The sequence below is a fragment of the Zootermopsis nevadensis genome, unplaced genomic scaffold, assembly GCF_977971745.1.
Source record: "Zootermopsis nevadensis isolate Lab colony 2312 unplaced genomic scaffold, Znev_1.0 Znev_ptg000022l, whole genome shotgun sequence".
Lineage (NCBI taxonomy): Eukaryota > Metazoa > Arthropoda > Insecta > Blattodea > Termopsidae > Zootermopsis > Zootermopsis nevadensis.
In genome coordinates, this window is record NW_028259154.1 from 16,732,144 (window position 1) to 16,756,391 (window position 24,248).

Consider the following 24,248-nt stretch of genomic DNA (forward strand, 5'->3'; position numbering starts at 1 on the left):
TGCAAATTCGAACAAAATAAACTAGACTCGTTAACGGTAATATGAGGTTGGAACAAATTCGGTCCGAGCTGTCATGCTGTAGATTTGCATCTGGTTTTAAACTATGCCGGTCTACTTGACATCCTGATAGAATTGTGCATTGACAATTATCATATGGCATGATACAGTGAGGTTAAACTATACAAATCAAACCGTTTCGATTCAAGTCATTGGCTGTGAGTCTGCCTCTGTTCCTCCGTAAGGTCAAAGTTCACCCATTTGGATCAGCACCTCGCAAGAGATTGTAATCTGATGTTGAATTATTGTCCTGGGACATCAAGATGTTTGATAAACTTACAGGAGCATTTTCACAGCTTTGGGAGAAGTTAGAAGGATAGCACAGAATAATGGGTGGATTTCTGGTCTTGAAATGAGGGGCATTACCAACACTACCCCCCCCCCACAACCCCCACAACTCCCTTCCAATCTTGCTGACCATGTTCTGTCGGAAGTGTGCTAGACGATCACCCGGCTCCAATACCACAGAGAAAGCCAATTGTATTAAACCACTTCATTTTACGTGGTTGACTTATCGTACGTTCATGTATGCATACATAACAGAGCAAGCAAAAATAACGTGACGTCATGCTCCTTCACGAACGTTATTTTTATGTTTATTGACGACTCTTCATCAACAGAATAGGTTATATGACGCCAAATGGAATGGTAGTCATAAATTGTAATAGATGCTGAAGATACAGGTCGTGGTCTTCTTTAAGAAATGACGAGTCATTTGATCGGTTGGACTGAGGAGAATCGCGAATATTTGGTGCGATGATCTTCGGCTGAAGTACCGAAAATCTAAATCAGGACCTCTAGAATACGAAGCAGGAATATTAGTCATTTTTTTTGATGATGGTGAATGGTAGTTGGATAATGACTGCAACTTCAACTCCATAGACCAAGTTTTACACCAGAACAAAATAATAGTAACATTTCTTTTGTTTCAATTTTTGTTAGTAGTAGCGCATAGTACGGGTGACAAATTTCATCCAGATCGACGGAATTTTAACAGATGAACCGCGTCTGTAAAGACGAGGTAAAACAGTCTGTGACTTACTTTTGTTTTTTGATGATTATCGGACAGGGATTTGCTGGGCGCTGCGACCGGGGGATTAGCATACGTTGGGGACAGGGGAGCGCAGGTCATCAAGGAGACACGCCGTGATTAACTGAAGACGTAAAACATTACCTCCCGGACTAAATGACGGCGGTCGTCCCCTTCCAAGTACGGTCACAGCGCACACATACCTTGTTCTAGCCCACACTTCCCTTTGTTTCTTTCTTTGTTTTGAACCAATCATCGGGTTCCATGATATATTATTCCTTGAGTAGTGAATAATTTTTCCGTCGTTTCTTAACGTGATGTTTATCATATAAGCTTATTTACTGGAGCTTATCCTGAGCCAGATGAATCCACATTCGTTTTAGTGTAGGTAGATATCAACATTTCAGAGGGGCACACTGCATCCATCTTCAGGGCTAACGTCCCGAAACCCTGAAGGTGGAGACAATATGTTCCTCCTAAATGTTAATATATACCTAAAACTCCGCATGGCGTAACAATTCATAACACCAACATATTTATTGTGACTGGAACCTCAAATCTCAAATCTCACACATCTCCACATGCATCGTAAAGTAAAGTGATGTAAGGTGGAGAGCATTCCATACGTTTTAGATTAAGTTGGTTGTAGTGCTCGAAATTTGCAGAAAAGACAAGTAAATTATGTATCCATATACAAATTTTAAATTGCATGCATGGAATCATTTAAATCAACATGCCATCTAATCGAGTACTCAGAACGAGGAACAGACAATTGACCATCATGGAGCAATGCATAAATTTCAGGCAGCCCAGTGCCTCGAGGTTAATTCTGTGATAGTAACTGAAAACAGGCCACGACCTCTTCCGGATTCTTGTTTTAATTACCCTGCTTTACGTGAGCTGTGCAGGTAAGCATCGTTAAATAAATTGAAAAACAATAAAGACATAAACCATCGAGCAAGTAAACTTCATGGTTTCCGTGTGCATTAGGAATTGTTTGTGTGTGTCTTCGCTGGGTGAAAATAGGGAAAAAGATCTTGACAGACGAAATGGTTCCCTGTGATTTGTGCTTCTTCTGTAAAGAGAAAAATCTGCTGTCCCTACTTAAAGCGTATCAGGAGCAGAGACATCGTATGGGCTGGCAGATTCTTATCGAGAACCACAGAAGAAATAAAGTGGCCAATTCAGCGAATGGAAAATCTGTGGAATAATAAAAGAGCAGGGGTGAATGGAGCAGAAAAGAAACTGGGAACGAATTAGGATTTGGTGACGTGTCATTATGGAGTCAGGTTAGCGAACCACGCCCCCTACCGCGATTGGGTTGACTCCCCTTTTTTTATTGCCATTGTCCTCTGCCCCGGATCCACTTCTCTTGTGGCTTTCTACTTTTATTTCTACTTTTGAGTCGTCAGGATTTGTTGCATTCATCAGCCATTTCCACTCAAGAGATTGTAAGCTGAATTGAGTTCGATTCTCACTTATTTCATCTCGGAGAGGGAAACTTATTCTTAGGATTTCTCCCAGTTTTCCTGCCTCAGTTTTATCATTATCTACCTAAAAACACAAAAGTACTGCCTTTCTTCACCGCGTGTTTACCTGTTAATTGGTCAAGAAGATTCTGTATCATTTTTTAGATTCAAAATACGGATCGTGATTAATAATTCGGAAGCACACTAATTTTAAAGCACTGAACAACACTTTAAAAATTTCGAATCCTGTTTTGAAACACACTCACTATTATATTGATTGCATTTCGTTTTAGTCTCAAATTCATCCAAATATTAATAAACAGTCTGTAGATTATGGTTCAGATTCAGTAACAATTTTTTTATTCCTTCCGAAAAAGATAGCAAATATACACAGACGTGTAATTTAGGAAATAAACAACGAGTAATGTAACGTAGAAAATGATTCTCAAATAACACAATTTAACAATTGAGACTCAAACCGCGCACCTTTGCTCATAGAGACAAATATTATGTTAGCGATTAGTGATAAAACCGGCTTTACAATTTTGGCCTTATCTTCCTGCAATAAATATTTGCAACCCAGCCCTGTTCCTGGTGTCTCGAATTGAGCTATCTCACCCCCTGATCATAGGGGTGGATAGAAGAGGATAGGGCTAGACTAATGACTAGGTGGGACCGGCAGGGGCTATTGAAATTCTGAACCGCTTGTTCACGTAATGTCGTGTTCAATTAAAGGGAGGATTATCCTATATATCGCCGTTTAAGTGCGTCTTGGTGAGGTTTCTTCACTGCAGCCCCATATTCGGGACAGAGATCTCTTAAATTGTTGACACTTGTATTCAGCAGCAGAAATAATGTCGTTACGTACTGTTCCAGGTTTTTTTTAGTACATTTCATCAACTGCGTGATACTGCGTTGAATGACAGTATGGTATTAAGTGGAAACGATGTAGAAGGAAAAGTTCATGGACTTCTGTATTTTGCTGGAGGAACTGAGGAAAAATTAATATCTTTCATTGAGGATAGTTAGTCACCTGACTGAGATTTGAACCCAAGATCCCCGGAAGGAAACAGAAGTAGTAACTGCTACACTCTGACGCCACTTTTGATTTCGGATAATCTTATTGGTTCGCAGTGCAGGCCTTATACAGATACACATATAACGGGAAGAGGAAATTTTTGTTGCTGAAAACTGCCAGGTCGTTAATTAGTATAGGAGAGAGAGTGGTTTCTTAATGAGTCCACTAGGAGGCACTCCTGCATGGTCTCAGGGCTTATGTCTACCTGACACACGAGAGTCCAACACGAACATTGCTCGCCCAGTAATTATCACACGCTGCATGAACGACATCCCGCGGCAAGTGGAAACACTAATCGCTGTCTAATTAAAGATATGAGAAAAACGGGAGAGGGGGTCTTAATATTACACTAATGGTGGCGACAATGCATGCAACTGCTACCTGACACGCGAAGCTGTTGTTCAAACTTTCCGTTAAATTAACTCAAGAGAATTTCTGGTTCTCACGGCGACCGGTACAAAGATGGTTGTGTTATAGGATGTTGCGCCGTGTAGTCTGGTAGATATTGACCGACGTTTCAGAGGAACTTACTGTCGCCATTGTCAGAGTCTGACAGAGGTAGTAATTAGTACTAATATGTAGGCCTAATGTTCAGGTAAAGGTGGTAGGGTGTGAGCTCTGGATACGGACCAATGGCGGGCCCTTGTAAACACGATATTGAACTTTCGGGTTCTTTGCAAGCCGCTGACCTTGTAGGGAGTGCCCAGTATGCGGACCACTCAATGAAGGAAGGAAGGAGTTTCCGTCGGTCAGTACAGTCCGAGTCAGTGCAGCAGTCTAGAAGCCTGATATTGTTGTCTTGTGACTGTGCTGTGTTAACAACATGACACCTGTTCGTTGAAATATCCTTTCTGGTCATTGATAACGCCTCGTATCACAACACTCAGACAGACAAACCACCGACGTCTTAATCAAAGAAGGGCGAAATGAAAGCCTGGCTATTGGAAATAAACATCTCATTTTGTAACAACGTGTTGAAAGCTCAACTGTACGATTTAATCAAATTAAATAAGTCAAAGATCAGATAATATGTGATTGATCAGATTCTAGAAGACAAAAAACGTACTGTGTTGAGACTTCCGCCGTACAATCCCGATTTAAACCCCATTGAACTTATTTGGGCAGATGTAAAACAATGGGTTGCAAGCAAGAATACAACATCTAAAATTAAGGACGTCGAGCAACGGTGTAGCCAGAGATTCGAAGAAATTGGGCAAGAGGAATGGAATAATGTATGTCAGCATGTGGAAAAACTAGAAGAAATTTATTATGAGCAAGAAGGCATAATCGAAGACGCTATTGAACGTATTATAATTGAAGATAATGGAGTGGACAATAGCACCGGTAGTGATGAATCGAGTGATGCCAGAAAGCATGGTCTGAGAGGTGTGGAAGAATTGGAAGAGGGCCGAAGAATTGTGAAGAAGATACAATTATCTAATACTCTCTGCAGTGTTAATTTTCTAGTGATGTGTAGTGTAGTGAAACCGACTTTCCTGTGTTACATAACGTGGTGATATTTTATTTGGAGTGTACTGTAAGCGGCCTGCTGCCATCCCTTCCAGCAAACTTCTGGTAAGTGACTCGCTCCGAGGTTCCAATTCACAAAGTTCAGCGGCCAAAAACGCTGGAACGCAGCATACAACAAACTGGCTATCAAGGGCTCTATTTTACGGATTATAATGTGATTTGAATATGTCATGACACAAATTTATTCACAAAGTGACAATATCTGACTGGACATAAGTCGCATCAATGAATATAGAACCCGTAGTTTGAAGTAGTAGTACTTGAAAGTGGAATTAGATTGACGATGTAATATGTCAGTTGCATAACACGGGATGGATGTGAGTATTAAGATTCAACAGAGCTTGAAAATAAAATGCTTTCTTGTGTACGTGCTACAACTTACTGACAAAAGACATTCAAATACAAGCAAAAATTCGTAATACTTTATACGATTTAAATAAATTTACGTAAAGTCATTAAACGACCGTTTTGTTTAATTTATGGCCACTGTGGTTTTCTGTCTTGGAACAGATCGCCAGCATAGTTCAATATCAAAACATCCGTCCTCCCTTCCACAGAACTTCAATGTTCTGGACATGAATTTCCCTGCATCTGTTAATACGTTTCAGTGCAACAAACACTGTAAGGATAATTATGGTGTTAATATCAATGGAACAAGTGTACTATTACTCTGTCGATATAGATCCTAATATACACCAACTGAAAGAAAAATATGGTAAGCTTCGCTGTATTTAGTCTGGCAAGAATTTTAGTAAATATCGAAAATAATATATTCTTCTTCTTTAAACGGATTATGGGCTATTGTGGTATGTTGTGGGGATAAAACTGAATAGCCTAATGCATTTTATATCGCAAATAAGTATCACAAACGATCTTGAGAAACAAGCATGTTGTAGGACCACGATAAATAATCTAGAAATGATAACCGACCAAATTAATCCACTTCGTAACAATTCAATAAACATTTTTATTTAGGATTCAAATAATCATAAATTAAATTAAATGAAATGTCATCGATTGCCGTTAGCCCAGTTATATAAGGGACAAAGGAATATCGAGTGTAATCAGTTATAACGTTCTCTGCGAGCAGTAATTTAACAAATTGGTTCGGCAATTTGAAACTGGTTTCTAATGAAATGCTCTGCCCTGAGGCGTTATAACTATAACGCGTTCGGTTCTTCGCACTGAACATGAAAGAAAAAAGACATGAATTTTGTGCCGAAGTCCTGTTCCATAAACTAATCCAATTAGTTGGCCTACATTCGAAATAAGATCTGCGATAGCAAGGATTGAACGACTGGGTTTCGATCCTATAGCCTCTGCTTACAGACCGACTCTGGAGGCCACCCAGCCTCCTTTCCAATGAGCAAACTACGGATGGTCTATTCCCCAATTTAAAGTGTGGCTGGGGCGTGACGCTGACCACTCAACTTCATCTAGTGCCGACGACATGGAAAAGTAGGAGCTGTAAAACTCTCACCCAAGCACCTCCATTGCATGTAGCGGGACAGCTTTAATTTATGCTTACGACTTGTAAGATCACAGAAAATAAGAATAGAGCAAAAAAAAACACATACAAAGGATTGCCCCTAATAGTGTTCCTCACCCGAATTATAAGGCTTATCAGTATTGAATGTGGATAGCGGATGGCGTGGAAGTGATATAACTTACAGAAAATGCTTCTTCAGGGTTTAAGCAATGCAAGGTTTACATGCGACTAGGACTGTAACACACTATTGAGAAAATTATTACTGGTCACAAACTCTTTTGTCTTGTATATATCGATACCCTGAAGATGGAGACAGTATATTATTCCGAAACGTTGGTATCGACTTACAAGTCAACGTGGCGTAACAATCGAAAAGTCCAAAATCGAAATCTGGGTGATTACCAAAGTTCTTAACCAACGTATTGAGTTCATCTTCAGGGGGAAGTGGGACCACGAGGCGTCACTGTTACTTCCGCGTTCTTATGTCTAAATACTTTATCCGACTCTCTGTTCTCAGGCATACTCAATCTGTGTTGTTGGATGTTTTTCGCTATGGTGGGAGATCAAGTTTCATACCCAAACAAAAAAAAGTAATAATGACTTTGCATATTTTAATGTTTACGAGACATTCTGAACTAAATGGTAACAAGAATTCCCACAATTTAATTTGCTCATACCTTCTCCGTACATGTAATTTTGACATGTACCTGTTGTGTTCTGTGTTTTAACCACCAGTTGAGAAAGAAAGTGACATCCAATGGCGGTTGAAAATTATTCTATTCGTGTTTGTTTTGAATTTATACACAGCAGATGGCAATGTATTCGAAAGAATAGAAGTGGCATATAAAGCGTACAAATGGGTTATAAGGAATAACAATACGTACTTTCATTACTAAATTGTTTTAAATTACTTTTGTAATTAGCATTGTTGGACATCCGGTATTTAAATTATGTATAATGAAATATATTTCCATTTATTCCCCAACCATTCAAAACAGTTGCTCCTTTATACAAAATATGCTTAATTCCATAAATACAATATTGCCTTCTTGTTTAATATTCTTTTAACGTAAAAACAGGAAATATTCCGTAAGTTGGTGATGTTGGAATGGGTTTTCACTTGAAAGGTACGTTTGTTATTGCATTTACTTCGTATCTCAAAAGAAGTCTTCAAATTTATTTGGCGGTCGTTTTAGCAGTGTTACTGGTGATAATTTGATTCATATGTGAATTCGCTTGTATAATCCCTTCTTGCTTTCCGATCAGGGACAGTATAATATTTCCAGCTTTCGATGTTACTTTACGTTATCATTACGTCAGAAAACAAGATTTAGATCAATGTTTTCTATCGGCTCGCAAGACTTACCGCATATGTACAAGAATTAAAAATGTCTCCCCCTCCTCATTCCTTGATTTGACCAATCATTCGATTTTCAAAATGTCTCAAAATGATGTATACCCACAAGGTTAATATTCTGTGTTATTGAGTATACACCTTTCTGGGACATCATGTTTTTGTTATCGGTTAATCTAACCTAACGTAGCAATAAGCATTCATCTTGAGCCGTATGGCGTAGCAGATTAGATCTAAAATTTTCTTAACACAGCCGTAATCTAATCATTTCAAATGAATATTCTTTTATGAAGATTCATACGGTGCCCGCTATAAATTAACAACTCCTAGTTTCCGTCATCCGAAAAATTCTGTCTATTCTGTTATACATTGAGATATGTGTGTGTGATGATTATGTTTGGTCCTACGAAAGAGTAAATAGCAGGTTGAGGTTTTATACAAGCGGTGCTCCATACTTTGTACTCTTAACTTCATACTATTTTGGTAATCAAACCAAGAAAAAGAGATGGGGAGGCATATAGCACGCAGGGGAATAGGTGAAAGATTTTAGTTAGACAACCTGAAAGGAAGAGATAACTTGAATGAAAGAATTAATCTAAAATAAAATTTAAATTATTAGAATGTGACGGTCTGGATTGAATTCAGGTGGCTAAGGGTAAAGTCCAGTGGCGAGCTCGCTTTTCATAATAGATGCGTTTCTTGACCAGCTGTAAGACTGTCAGCTACTGCGCCTGTTTGGAACAACTTACTCATGTGCGATTGATTTTTTTAACGTCAAATAGTAGGTCTAATCAATCAGTATTTTCGAGTAGTTCTTTTTTATTTCACTGTAAGTTAACAGAACAGGTGCTCAAGCAAACAGCCAGTCCTGATCAGCCAGTGCAGCCAATATTTAGTTTTCGTCATAATTTTGCAGGCACATAAACATACACACACACACAAATATATATATATATATATATGACTATGTAAAGATTGTATAAATCGCGAAAAAGAAATCTCTTGTTTTCAGTCGCAGAATTGGTGCAATCATGTTTCATTCTGTAATCTGACAGGCAACTCACAAACATTTGAAAAGGAAGTAATTGTGCTGCATCACAAAGAATATAAACGCAAAAACGTAATATATCATTCGATATCTGTTTTGTGACTAGGTATTAATAATATGCAGACGGAGCGCTACCATCAGTCATCATTTCTCAATTAGCTGCGCGGAGTAGTAGTCCACTAAACTGCAGTTACTGACCGACAATATTAATATCAGTCAGTGTCCACATCACACACCTGTTCTCCTGTCACGCGATTACTATAGCCTCCCCCATTCTTAATTACCACGCCGGTCCGACGATTTTTTTGAATCAGCAGATGGTTAGCAAATTATTTAGCGACGCTGTACCACCACCAGAGTTAGCTGATTGTGGTTTCTTGTGATCAAGTTGACAAGCCTAGCTCCCCATAACAACAATAAATTTCTTTAACAACTTCAAAGTTATCAAATAAGAGAGAAAAGCTCTATACCGCGCAGTTTTGGAAGTTGTTAGGTTAGGTTTTGGTTCGTTCGATTTCTGGAACGATTATTTGTCACTCGTGTATTGGTGCTCGTGGATTCTGCAGTAATGGGGTACTCTACCTATAAATATAATAAGTTTTCAGAAAAATTGGTACACAATGGAAATATTTGTGTATGTCTGTTTACGAGATGTTTGGTAAAGTTCGTATGAGTAAACATTTACTTATTCTTTACTAATTCCAACTGGGATTAAACAAGGGATACTTCATATACCCTTCTTCTTAAGTTTTCGCTAGATTATGCTATCAGTAGAATAGAATGGACTCAGAAAGAACTGTGACTGGATAACTCTATCAGGTCGTAGACCGTGTATTCACATACACATTCTACTACAGATGGAAAAATAAATTTGTCTAGAAATATTTTCGGATGAAACTAAATATATGAACATTGGCACGAAACCGAAATCAGCAACACAGTCAAAATTTAACTGAGCCTAGGCCTAATAAATTATTCGAGCTTGTCCACTAAAAAATAAAAATTAAGTTCATGGTGTTAGGAGATGAATAAATTCTGGTAATGAAAATGGCTGTCTTCTGAGTTATTGCGCCATGTCATTTGGTAGTGTTTACCAACGTTTAAGAGGTCCTTGCTGCCTCCATCATGAGGGCGATGTTGGAAGCAGCATAACAAACATATATTTGAAACTTGAAACCTGATATTAGTAACAATGGCAGTAACACTTGATGTTGGTGGTGATATTACAACAATAGCTATGAAGGTACCCCATCCAAATATCTACATTTCTGTACGCAATGTTCTGTGTCGCTCAACTCTTACACAAGTTTTGCTGAATGCAGTGCCTTTGGTGGAAATAATTTCCGTTGAAGAAAATAATTATTACAAGTACTGCCCTTAAAAATAGTCTGATCTGTTACAAGAAAACGCTACAGTGAACAATTGTAATCCTCTGTTCTAATTCTGGTGTGTCGCGGGCACCAAGAGGTTGAGAATCACTGGTCTAGCGTGCGGTAGACAGGAAATATGTAACAATTTTGATTATGAAACCCTAGCAAGAAGACTATGACAGGATAACATTAAGATGACTCTCGAGTGGTAGGTTATGAGAATGGGAGATGGGCAGAACTGAATCATAATCGTGTCCAGCGACATTGTACATTCCATTTCTGGTACCAAATTTCAAATATATTTTCATCTGTATGTGACGCCATGAAACTGTGTAATAAAAGCTCAGCTTATTTAACTGATAGTAATAATAAATCCCGATCCCTGAATTCGACTGATGGACCTTGAACTCTTCAAGTTGTCTCCCTTGTACAGGACAGGATATGAACAATTGAAGGATTGCCATCGTAAAGAGAGAAGAAAATGGAGACAGGTTATTTCATGTGTTTGTTATGTCAGCTGTACTCACTGCTTTTAACCATAAATCTCTGATGACATGCAGCGCTATTTCTTTTATATTCCGGCGGCAGAATTTGTTATTATGTAACTTCTAGTTGTTAAAACCTGTAATAAATTTTGTTTCTATGTTCGATAAGTCGTCACATGCTCCGTGAATAATTTAATGTCGTGCATTGTTATTGTGTGGGCTGAATTGTTGGACGGAAAGAAAAGAGGAGAAAAACAATTATTTGTATTTGAATTTCAGATACGGAATAGTCGGAAAGACACTTTGCAGTAATTTGGCTTTGTTTAAAGCGTGATATAGAAAAACTTGTCGCTGACGATTCCTTCAGGTTTCTGAGCCGTCATAACTAGGATCTCTGGCGTCATTTCACGGACACTAGTAACATGAAACGTCTCCTTTCCTGCCCTATCTCTTCACATTAATCATTTCATTATCGATTAACTTTGATGTCGTGCGTTGCTAGACAACAAGAAACAAAACAAGCCACACGTCCTAATACCAGATACAGTTGCGCGTGGTTGTCTTGTGAGTCTGCATATGCTAATGTTCTGGTTCACGCCAGATGCATTTCCTGTCTTTCAGTTTGCTGTCCAAGACATTGAAGATAATAAGTACAAAATAGAAATGCCTTGATCTGAATCGGCGTTAAACTTGATTTCTTACTCCGAAGAAGCTATCACAGTGAACCCGTACAATCGTTTGGAGCAATAATTTAGACTATGAACACTGATTTAAATAAATTGTCATTGACTAAAGAGCAGATTATTGCTAAAGGGCATAATTATTTGTTTTGTTTATATATGGTTCAAAGCAAAAGAGTGAAAGCATAATAGAATAGAAGCAAAACCTTTGGTTCAACAATTTCATTGCCTCTGACAATTTTGATGGAGCAGACTCAGACACAAATAGCCGGTCTAATCGTCGACACTGTGGTATGCCTTTACAACCATTTGTTGTTAAAAATGTTTTACAATCAAAATCACCGACAAAGAAGTTTGAGAAAGAATGTATTAATGAGGCTTGAACGATAGATCTGGTAAAACAAACATATAACGGTATCCTCAAGCTTTTCTGTCATTCTGAATCTGCAGTATGGAGTTAAATTGCAATTGAATGAAGATTTCCGTCTTCTGGGTCGTTGCGCCGTGTAGTCTGGTCGATGTTTACCAACGTTTCTGAGGTCATACTGCCTCCGTCATCAGGGCGATGAGTATGAAGATTTCTGTCTTCTGGGTTGTTGCGCTGTGTAGACTGGTCGATGTTAACCAACGTTTCAGAGGTCATACTGCCTCCGTCATCAGGGCGATGAGTATGAAGATTTCTGTCTTCTGGGTTGTTGCGCTGTGTAGACTGGTAGATGTTAACCAACGTTTCAGAGGTCATACTGCCTCCGTCATCAGGGCGATGAGGTTTTCACAGCTGTGAGTATGAAGATTTCCGTCTTCTGGGTTGTTGCGCTGTGTAGTGTGGTCGATGTTAACCGACGTTTCAGAGGTCATACTGCCTCCGTCATCAGGGCGATGAGTATGAAGATTTCTGTCTTCTATGTTGTTGCGCTGTGTAGTCTGATCGATGTTAACCAACGTTTCAGAGGTCATACTACCTCCGTCATCAGGGCGATGAATATGCCAATAGGGTGTGAGGTGCAATTGAATGATGAGAAAATAACAGAACAAATTAAAATGAATATAATCTGTGAAAATAAATACTGCTTATTATGATACTTCGTATACAGGTAAATGGGTTATTTTTTGATAGTTTTTATTTGAAGCCTCTAGCTTAAAAATGCTATAGATTTTCTGTATTCTGCAATATTCTACACCTCGAGTTTGTGTGTACCAGTCACACTGTTAAGTACATCCGAGAAATTCGAATGGCGGTTATTTGTTTCAATTTTTGTTCTTTTCTTTAACACTCTTGTTCTTGTGTTTTTATATTACTACTACTACTAAATTGTCCAAAGCCTGTCAAATAGCTACTTTAATTAATGACAATTGTTATCCGTTTCAGTAACAATTGGGTTGCCCTCCAGCTGCTCCTGTCGCAACCCGGAAGTAGGGTTACCAGCCCTCACTGCCAATGCATTATCGAGCAACGTAAAAAGACTGATAAAAGAGGGACTTCAGATGAGTTACTTGTATTTTTTGGGGTATTGATTATGTTGAGGGGCTTTATGTTTTTTGAGTTAGGAATTAATATTTTGTGATGTAATTAAACAAAATGAGTAATGGCATTGAAGTGGGAAAGGAACTGACATAAATGTAATGACTCATGAAACGAAATCAATATTTTTGTTGTATGGTACGGTCCTCTTCCTGATACTTGAGTACGGAATCTTCAGTAGCTCACAGTGACCTGCCATTTATGTAGAAATCTAGGATACAAAGGGTAAAAGCTGTACTGGCTATTCTGGTGTCCAATGATCTGTGCACGTCTGCCTGCTGTGTAGCGGTTCGTAAGTAGAGTGTTCAGGGCACGGCTTGTGCATGGGCAATAGAGGTGGGGACTTCTAGGCAGAGGGTCTAAGTAAGGCTGGTTGATTATCTAGGTAGAGTCAGATCAGTTTTAGTATATGGGATGCTGTGCAGATGGACCCATGCACGGAGGTGAGTGGATTAGCTTAGCTGTTGCTCCCAGTTAAGAAGAAGTAGGATAGATTGATAGTTTTTGGGGGAGTTTTCGTGTAATTGTTAATGTATTTTGCCAGGTGTTGAGAGAAAACAGAGAGGTGTTGCTCTCCCACGTACAAAAGGCTGTCATGAAGGAGTGCCTCAATCATTGCTGTGAGTTCTTTGGGTGTAGCATTGTAGTAGAATGGTATAAATTGCTGGTGTTGAATAACATCTTGCCACTTTCTTTTTATTAATTTTTTATTTTTGGCTTGATGTTGCAACATAAGCAAGCAATACCATTTTGACATGGAACTGTACCTGAGATGCTGTTAATGGACCCAGGACAGTCTTCCCCACTGCCGGACAATTGGGAGGATCCCAGTGACCGTGGAGTGTGAGAGGAACCATATATATATATATAAATAAGTAGGAGATCGGAATATGCTACCGACACTGTAACGGGAACTATCAACCATTGAATGTAAGTTGCATTTAGTTTTCTCAGGTTATTTATCAACTTTCGTGTGGGCTTGGTATATACTGTAAAAATAACGTCGAGGTAGAAGAAGCCACCGACGCCGAAAATGAAGTATTAGAATATTTTGAACGATATGCAGATGGCAGGGAGATCTGGGGCCTCAATCAATAGAAAAATTCACGTGGCAGCCATTGTGTGTGCAAATTGTAGCAGTGTCATTAGTGGTAACATTTTCAAGGATGTTAATGAAATTACAGGCAATTCTCGGTTTACGAACGAGTTCCGTTCCAAGACGTTGTTCGTTATACGTTTTTGTTCGTTATGTGTATCTTGCATCCTAAGCTTTTACGATACGATTGAGTAAACAAGACAGTATTATGTAAGGAAATTGTTTCTCTGTGGTAGTATTAAGATGGTTCTGAACCCACAGACCCTGTGCCACATGTGGCCCACACACATTTTTTTAATACTGTGTAATTTTATATGATGAAAAATAGTTAACCAGATATCAGAAAACAAAATTTGTGAATGTTGTCAGTGTTTAACAGTAACTATTACTGTGAACAAGACATCAAAGCAAGGAACTAGGCTGTGTCTTAACTGATTAACACCTGAAGGGACGCATGCATATCACAACAACAGAAATTAAACTGATGTTAAAAGATTACTCAAGCAAAGGCAGTAACAAGTATCTCATTAAGGAGTGATATTTTTAAGGAAAATTTAGTAATATGTTAACCTCTGCATCAGGAAGTTGGTAGTATTTGTAATAAACACCATTGAATCTGCAGGTATATAGGCAAGGAAATGTGGCATTTGGTCTGATAAAGTTTGAGAACCCCTGAGATATAAGTTTTTGAATGTCAGTTTAGATCACATTATTGTAAATTCCTTTGCATGTGAAGACATTCTTTTGCATCCTATTAATTACATCTGAACCCCTTATCTGATTGTTGTGTTGCCATGGAAGGTTCTTACTAAAGATTATTGACAAAATATGAATGTAGTTTGTGTTGACCGACTGGAACTTTACTCAGTGGGCTGATCAGAGCATTTAGTTTGGGGGGGGGGGGGGGGGGGCAATTATAAGCCATACACAATTGTAGTCGAGAACTAGAGCAAACCAGAATTTTTCCATGGACTGGACAGACATTGATGATGCCATAAAATTGTCAGTGAACATAATTTAAGTCGGCCATCTTTTATTTTAATAATGGGAATGTTTTTCCCTTGTTATTTAGTGTGTAATTTGTATGCATCAAGTCAAATTGAATAGTCCTGGATATACAGGCCATTGCAGAGTTTGTGTGACATTTGTATGGAGAGAGTCCCATGACATAGTGTGTAATTCAACTACATTCAGGGTAGTTTGTTAGAAGTCAGAAATAAAGAGTAAAGTGACTAAATAGCAAAAATGCCTATTGCATATTTTTGACTTGTAGTAACTGTCCATTAATGTAGGTGAAGTATCACCTGTATGTCAGGACATACTATATACTGTTGGTTCTTAATCTTGCTGACTCATGGGAATGGTGAAAGAATGCTAGATTTTCCAAGGGCAGGTGTTATGTGCATCTCACATAATGCAGTGTAGATGGTAGTGTAACACATGTAGACTTCATACAGGCCTTATGTGGTATCAAGGTCAAAGGGATGTCATAATTATGCACATTGAACATTTCAGTTAAAAATCATGGTTAAGGTAATGTGAAATAATTTGTCAGACATGTGTATTCCAAGAATTAACAACACTCAGCTTTTTTATTTCTCATGGGGCAGCAACTGACTCCAAAACTGTGTTCTCTTCATATTTATTCCTCTGTTCATGTCAGTAAACATCCCTGAGATATTTTAGGTGGTTGCCAGCTACTGAAGAGCAAGAATGCAAGTGAAGTGGGTCAGAGACATATCCTTTTATGTTGAGAATATTTACTGAAGTTTTCCTCTACATTTCCAGTTAATAAAGGACTCAAAAGGCAAGTATTACCTTTCAGCATTAGGCCATCTCATGTTCTTTACATGACAATAATAATAATAATTTATTTACATTCCATGGATCCATAAGACAGTCAGATGACAATAGGATGTGGAAAAAATCATAATAATAATAATACAATACATATTATAAAGTGCAATTCAAACTGTTATATAAATTTCACATAATACAAAACAAAGTATTCACCTAGAGAAATGATAAGCTACAAATAGATCTACCCATTACACAAAAATTTATCATTTCTTTGTAAACAACATAAATTCATTGACAGAGTAAAAGGAGTGTGTAATTAAGTATCTTTTTAATGCTACCTTATATTGCTCCTTATTTACAAGACTTGCGAGACTTGATGGTAGACTGTTGAAAATTTTGATTCCTGCATAATATGCACTCTTCTGAAAGCATGAGAGGTTGGCAATTGGTCTATGAAGCTGATTTTTATTCCTTGTGTTGACACTGTGTACAGCAGAATTAGTTTGAAAGAGTTCTTGGTTATTTACAATAAAGTTCATTAACGAGAATATGTATTCACAAGGTAGAACTAAGATCTCTAATCTCTTAAATAGACTTATACATGAATTTCTAGGCTTTACACTAGCCAATAATCTAATAATTTTCTTTTGTAAAGTATCGTTCACTCGTAAAACCAACAGCATCCATTTTAATTACATTGTTAGTGACTTTTTAATCTTGCGTACTAATTGTATAAATGATCTTGGTGTTTTGTTAGACAATAAACTGTATTTTCACTGTCATGTAAATTGTGTTCATTCCCAGGCACTAAGGACCTTAGGGCTTATTCGTTTTATTACTTATAATTTTTCCTCTTTAGACAGCCTTGTTGTTTTATATAATGCTTTAATTAGGTCAAAGCTTGAGTATGCCTCGGTCGTTTGGAATAATCTTACACAGACAGATTCTAATAAATTAGAAAATATTCAAAGAAAATTTGCCAGTTTATGCAATTACCGATTTTTCCAGTTTAATATCCCCCACAAATATGAATTGATTTTATCTACTTTAAATTTTAGGACAATGTATTCCAGACGACAACATCTCGATGCGTTGTTTCTTGTTAATGTCCTTAAGGGCAAAATAAATTGCCATTCCATTATGGACGCTGTTGGTTTACGTGTGCCGGCGAGGCAAATAAGAGAATTTTCCACGTTTAGTGTGTTCAGTGCGCTTAGACATAGTCCTTCAGCCAGATGTGTCATTGCTGCAAATGACGTATGTAAATTTTTGGACGTGTTTGGTATAAACATTGTCTCCCTTGAGGGCATGTTCTCAACAAGGGATATGATCTAGATAGGTTGTCTTGGTAGATGATCTAGCTTCGTTATCTGTTTTTTATATTCTTTAACCTTTTACAATTATATTAGTGTTCCCTAGGTGAATTATTTGTTTTTATTTATATTTCTTCATTTTTTGCTCTGTGTTAATATTGTTTTTGTTTTGGGCTTGTCTGTATTTGGCAATTATATTTAATACTGTACATGTACAAGTTTAGTTAATCTGTTTGTGTACTATTTTTCATTATTATTTCACTATTATTGTATGTATTATCAGTGTTTGCCTGTTATTGGCTTCTTGCTGTTGGCAAACACGTAAATAAATTAATTGAATTGAATATTTTTTTACTGTTTGATGAATTTCCCCCCAAAATTATTCCATACTTCATTAAAGAGTGAAAATAGGCAAAATATACTGATCTGAGTGTGTCAGCGTTGCTAACATGCAACAGAGATCTAACTGCATAACATGCGCCACTTAACTTAGGTATCAGTTTATCAATATGATTTGTCCAATTTAGGTGATTATCAATTTGCAAACCCAAGAATTTTGTGTTTATTGACTCTTGTATATACTTCCCATTATAACCAATACTTAAAGCAAGCTGTGGTGAGTTATTTGTTATAAATTTTATTATATTCGTTTTATCTAGGTTTAGGGCCAGCTTGTTAGCAGTAAACCATTTACTCATATGAGACAGAACTATGTTTGATGTTGAACAGAAATCATCAAAATTTTTATTTGAAATTATGACACTTGTGTTATCAGCAAATATTATGGGTTCTGTTAAAGTATTTATTGTTTTTATTGTTGGAGGAAGGTCATTTATGTATATTATAAAAAGCAAGGGCCCTAAAATTGACCCTTGGGGAACTCCATGTTTTATTGTTCCCCAGTTTGAGAAAAAATTTTGTTTGTTTTTAGGTGGTTTTACTTCGACGTTTTGTTTTCTATCTGTTAAATAGGATCTGAACCATTATGCTGCTATTCCTTGAATGCCATAAAAATGCAATTTATCCAACAAAATTTCATGATTTACACAGTCAAAAGCTTTTGCTAAATCACAGAAAATTCCTCCAACATGCATTTTTTGGTTAACAGATTTTAGCACATTGTCTGTTAGTTTGAAAGCTGCATCTTCAGTGGATACACCTTTCCTGAAGCCAAATTGTTCCGGGACTAATATGTTGTTAGCACGCATATGATGACTTAATCTATTGTACATAATCTTTTCAAGCACTTTAGAAAAAGTAGTTAAAAGTGAAATTGGCCTGTAATTTGTCATACTGGTTTTGTCCCCTTTCTTGTACAGCGGTCGTACTATTGATATTTTAAGGCGGTCCGGGAAAATGCCTGTGTATAATGAGTGATTACAAATGTGGGTTAATGGACGACTAATTAAAGCCGAACAAGCTTTCAAAATTTTACTTGTTATTTCATCATAACCTGATGAGTTTTTTGACTTGAGGGACTGTATTACACTTTTCACCTCAGTTTCAGTCCTTCCTATAGAAATCCGTAGTCTTCTGTTTCACATATTTTCCCTCATCATCAAGGGGCAGGTTTCTGTTGAATCTTGTTTTATGGTAATCACCCTTGCTCGGACTTATATTAAACCTTCTTAGTGTATAGTATGTTTGCATCCTCATTTATCACTACATGAACTGTTTGTCATGACTTGCACACTTTGCAGAGATATCCAAACAGAAACCATTCTCTTTGTATACATTTCAGATAGATACCTGCTTTCCCTTTAAGGTACCTGAGCTGTGGTACACTTGGAGTTTCATGTAGCACATCTTCAGAGTACCAAAATTAATTTCAGGTTTACCATTTTCCACCAAAATCTGCAAGTTCTTGCATAAGGTAACAGGCAGACCTAACACTTACATTCTTTTACTACATGTTGTGTTTCTTCAGAGCACAGTGTTGTGTACACAGTGTGTTTAAGCAAACACATATATAATGCATCCAAATAAATGTGTAAGTGGACTTCCTATTTTCAGAAGCCTATTCTTATTTGGAGGTACAGTCACTGTGTATGTGTAATGGTCTTGTGACATGAGTACTATTTTCTGTGATATTTACTTTATCCAATTTCATATGAAGTAATATTCTAAATTATGTCTATGGTACACATTCTTCTCATTGTATGGCACGTTTATATGCAATTTTTATGTTCCTTGTCATGCAAGTACGTCTACAAAGTCCAGTGAAAATGTGGTCTGCCCAAATCACATAAAACTTTATATGTGATGTAATTGCTAAGAAGTGTTGTTCTGTCCCTGTTAAGATGTCCGGTTATCACATCGTCAGTATGAAGATGGCTGTCTTCTGGGAGTTTGCACAATTTAATCTGGTAGATATTACTGACATTTCAGAGGTGCCTTCTGCCATCACGTGATGATGCAGGCAGTAAGCTCCACAGAAATATCTGTCAGTATCTATCAGACTACATGGTTCAACATCCCAGAAGACAGCCATCTTCATTTTTGTATATGGTACTCTGGTTCTCACCTAACAAATTTATATCGTCCAAAATTCATAAATCTTGTTTGAAACATTTTACATTCTGCAGCGCACATAATTCCATCCCTGGTGCTGCTGGTTATGTAAATACCATCCTGTCATCATAGAGAGTTCCTGCTGTTCTCTAATTTGGTTCTTCACGAAGATTTATGAAGAATGTATATGACTTGACTCCTATATATGGAGGTATGTGCACTTGTACTCTTTATAAAATATCAGATTAAGTGACCTTGTTGATAATGAAATCAATTAATATTTATTTTTAAGGTAGTTATTTGTTTTTGATATAAAGTAGCATAGAACACATAATGAAGCAGGCTTACATGAATTTAAGATATATTAAAGCCTTAATTTTTTTATGTGAATTTTTTTTTGCTAAGTTAGAGAAAGGAGAATGTCCTATGTACATTTTTATCAGCATTAGTGTAATTTTATTTTAGTTCACTCTCAATACAAATTCTTAATAATTGTGCAATGATTTTAATTGAAGCTTGTATATTTGTTTTAGGAATTAAGGCAGATGGACCAATACCACCATACCTAGGAGGTGGAGTTTCATAATTTCTTAGTAATTGGTTAATGTTCTTGATTTGGGCAATCTATCTTGACTTTTTGATCGCAGATTGGCTGTTGAGACATTCGTGGTAGTAGTACGCAATTTTAAATCTTGCTCTGGTTTTCTTATGTGGTAGATTGTGCTGTATACTCTTATCAAAACTACAAAGATGGTAATTGGAACATGTCTCTTAGTTTAACAGAATTCCGACATCAAGACTGCCGCCACCATCACCGACGCCAAGGGCAAATTACATTAATCTCGTGATAGTTGGTGAGTTTTCTTTAGTTTGGAGCATATATACATTTTTTGAGCATGGAATGGCTGTTGATGTAAACTTGGTAGCAGTACACAATTTTATATCTTGCTTAATTATTGTATTAGGCAGATTGTACTTGAAATTCTTAACTACAATGATGATAACTGGATGTCGTTTCATTTATTCACGAATTCCGAAAACCGGACCAACATCAACACCGCTGACCCTTGGGATGCTGTTAGGTTGATTTCGTCTAATTTGGTGATTTATCTTGAATCTTTGGATGTTCTGCGAGGGAAAAATCGCATACTTTGTAGCAGCATGTAATTTTATATCTTGCTTTAGATTTCTTCTAATTTAGCAGATTGCATTTTAACCTCTCATGAAAACTACATTGGTGTTGTTCTTAATTCGAGCTCGTTTCTTAGATTTTCAGGAATTCTGTCGACCTGACCACCACCACCACTACCACTACCACTACCACCACCGTACATAAGAGGTGGATTTACTTCACCTCGTCCTAATTGGTGAGTTTTCATTACTGAAATATCTAAGATTTTAGATTTCTGTATGCCCCTGCTGACTAGTGAGAGAAATAATGAACGATGTCAAGGATAGCAGGAAATAATTTCTCCATAGACGAAGACTACCAGTTGCTGCTGGACAATAGGTTAACAGTAATTAATTCATTGGACGTTGCTTTTTGTTTGAGATATAGTTTTGTGTACACACCTAGAACTGGTTCTAGTCATGACTTAAGGTACATGTCAAATTATATCCCGATTATATTTATTTTGTATATTGGAAATGTTTAACATATAGATGCTGAAGTCTTTTGTTCAGCACACAAATTCAGTGTTGAAAGGGTTGTCAACACTTGCCACTAATTTAAAATTTGTTATTATGATGATGAACCAGTCAGCTGATTATGCGAGTAGAGCTAACTCCTGAAACACTGTGTAAGTCACACCGATAAATGTATTTTAGTAACGTGTCCTACATGTAAGTTAAAAAGTAATTTTGACAGCTAGTTTTGTATTTATAGTATGTTTGGGAGACAGACACTGAAAGGCTTAATATGTTTGCAGTTATAAAAGATTGAAAGAAACTTAAACCAGTAGCGGCCCGTCCATAAGAGCTGCAGAGCTGCAGTACCCCCTGTAATTTTTCAAAAATTTAAAAATTTATTTTCTGTATTTATATAATTTGTAACACTTCATTTCTTCTATATCATTATTTTAATAATGCCCTTACGTTGTCATTGTCCACTAATTGGCTGAACTGACATTAAGTTCACAGGCGAGGAGTGCAAAGCAGAACTGGGCTAGGATTTCAGTGGGGCTAGCCGGTCAAAAGTAGAGAGCGCTGTGGGCGGAGTGAGGGGCAGTTCACTGTTATAGCCTGTGCGTCCGTGCTGTCAGGCTTGCAGCTCCGGTTGCTTCTCACACGTAGACCAAGGTGTGAGGTGGAGTGAAGGGCAGTTCACTGGCACATCACGTATTGAGGCTGCTGTCCAAACAGCTGGCTTATAGTAAACACACTTGCTTGGTACCACGTGTTTTAGACTGGTTTTTGTATCACAATCTGTTTCATGTTATTGTTAATGAGTGTTCAATAATTCTGTGTGCTGACTATTTGTTGTTCTGTTAATGAGAGTGAGGAAAGGAAGTGTATCATATTTACAGCAAATTACTTTTTCTCAATTGTCGAGTGAAAAAATTGACGTAAAACATCATGACTGTCCTCTTCCAGACTTACATATTGTTAAAACATTGTCGGGCAGGTATGGATTTTCCCCTGATGTAAATTTATTTATATTGTTATGTGTTGTAAAACTATTCTGAGTTTTCCCCCTTGTGTAGCACTACCACTGCTCAGACTGACAAGCCGCCACTGTTTAAAGCCTTTTTATTCCAGTCCTTCAAGTGGTTGATAAATCAATATTCAGTGTGGGATTGGTTTTGTTGTGTAACTTCACTTGTGGGAGGAACCAGACTTGCAGTGTTAAGAAAAGTGGTAATAATTGTGATTTTCTATCAAATTCATACTCAGTTTGTAGTTAAATTAATAGCCTAGTATTTTATGTATACTCAGGTATTTGATTTGTTAATTTTGTTTGAAACTTTGATTCATGGGACAGACACTGCTACAGGCATACGCTGTATGCTAGCAAAAAGAAGATGGCGAGACTTAAGTTTTGAAGTCATACCAACCATGCAAAGTAATATGAAATGCCAAGTTTTGGTTTCAAAGCTAAAGAAATGCTAAAGTTATCGCACCTGTAGACGTCAACCTAATTGCTGTGATGTGGTTGTGAAATCTGTACCTTGGTTTGCCAAATTGAGTAAACAATGTAAATAATGCAATTTATTTTTTAAAATAAACTGTAAATATGACAAAGTAAGATATGCAGGAAGTATATTTACTGTATTATGAAATGTGAAGTGGCACCTAGAAAATGCTTCTTAATTGATTGAGGCTTCATGGAATATGTCTAAGTTAAATTTTAACTTAATTTACAAGTACTATGTCAGGAAAGTTTTTCTCTATGGTAGTATGAAGATGATTTCTCAACCCACAGACGCTGTGCCATGTGTGGCCCACAACATTTTTTTATACTTATCATTCTGTTTGATGAAAATTGTTAGCAGCGATCAGAAAACAATATTTGTGAATGTAGTGACAGTAACTGTTACTGTAAACAAGACATCCAGCATTAGGCTATGTAGTTTTCTTCTCTGTGTGCCAGTCTTACCAACAGAAATCCATAGCCTTCAGTTTCACGTATTTTCCCTTATCATCCAGGGGCAGGTTTCTGTTGAATCTTCTTTTATGGTTATCACCCTTGCATGAACTTGTATTAAAACTTCTTAATATATATAATGATTGCATCATCATCTATCAAGACATGTGATGATCCTCATGACTTGTGCAGTTTTGCAGAAACATTCAGACAGAAACCATTGTCTTTACATAGATTTCAAATAGATACCTGCTGTTTTCTTAAGGCACCATTACTGTGTTACACTTGCAGTTTCATATTACATTTCTACAGAGAACCAAAATTAATTTCAGGTTTACCATTTTCTACTAAAATGTGCAAGTTCTTGCTTGAGGTAAACGCATACCTAATACTTGTACTCTTTTATGACATGCTGTGTTTCATCAGAGCACACTGTTGTGTACACACTGTCTTTAAGCAAATACATATATAATGCATCCAAATGAATTTGTAAGTGGACTTAGTATTTGAGGAAGTCTGTATTTATTTGACAGTCTCTGCTTCACTCAGTCTATGACCCACCTGTGCTGTACCTAACCCGGTAGAGTACAGCAGAATCCGGAACCGTCAATCACCGGGTCTGGCAGGGAATGAGTGGGGAGAATTTTGAGAAACATTTTGAAAGTTTTCAAAAAATCAAAAAATTCCCCCCACCCGATCCTCACCTCAACAGTTCTCTGCCATAAACAGTCTCTGCCACACACGGTCTATGCTAGACCTAGTCTCTGCAACACGGTTTGTGCAAGCCTCAGTCTCTGCCAGACTGTCTGCCGATCTCGGTCTGTGCCACACCT

General features: G+C 37.3%; 1 protein-coding gene across 20 annotated transcripts in view; it reads left to right on the top strand.

Moving 5' to 3' along the window:
* Positions 1-23,901, top strand: part of LOC110833901 (uncharacterized) — a 442,516-nt gene extending 418,615 nt beyond the window's left edge. For 11 of the 20 annotated variants that reach the window (XM_022072476.2, XM_022072477.2, XM_022072480.2 and 8 more), the window contains 5 exons: positions 12,960-16,015; positions 19,907-20,043; positions 20,608-20,686; positions 21,101-21,199; positions 21,965-23,901. The gene's annotated coding sequence lies outside the window, so the exon portion shown is untranslated. Of the gene's footprint in view, positions 1-12,959; positions 16,016-19,906; positions 20,044-20,365; positions 20,502-20,607; positions 20,687-21,100; positions 21,200-21,964 lie in introns of all 20 variants that reach the window. The other 9 variants (XM_087353379.1, XM_087353382.1, XM_087353378.1 and 6 more) reach the window with 8 other exon arrangements.
* The last annotated feature ends 347 nt before the right edge of the window (positions 23,902-24,248 follow it).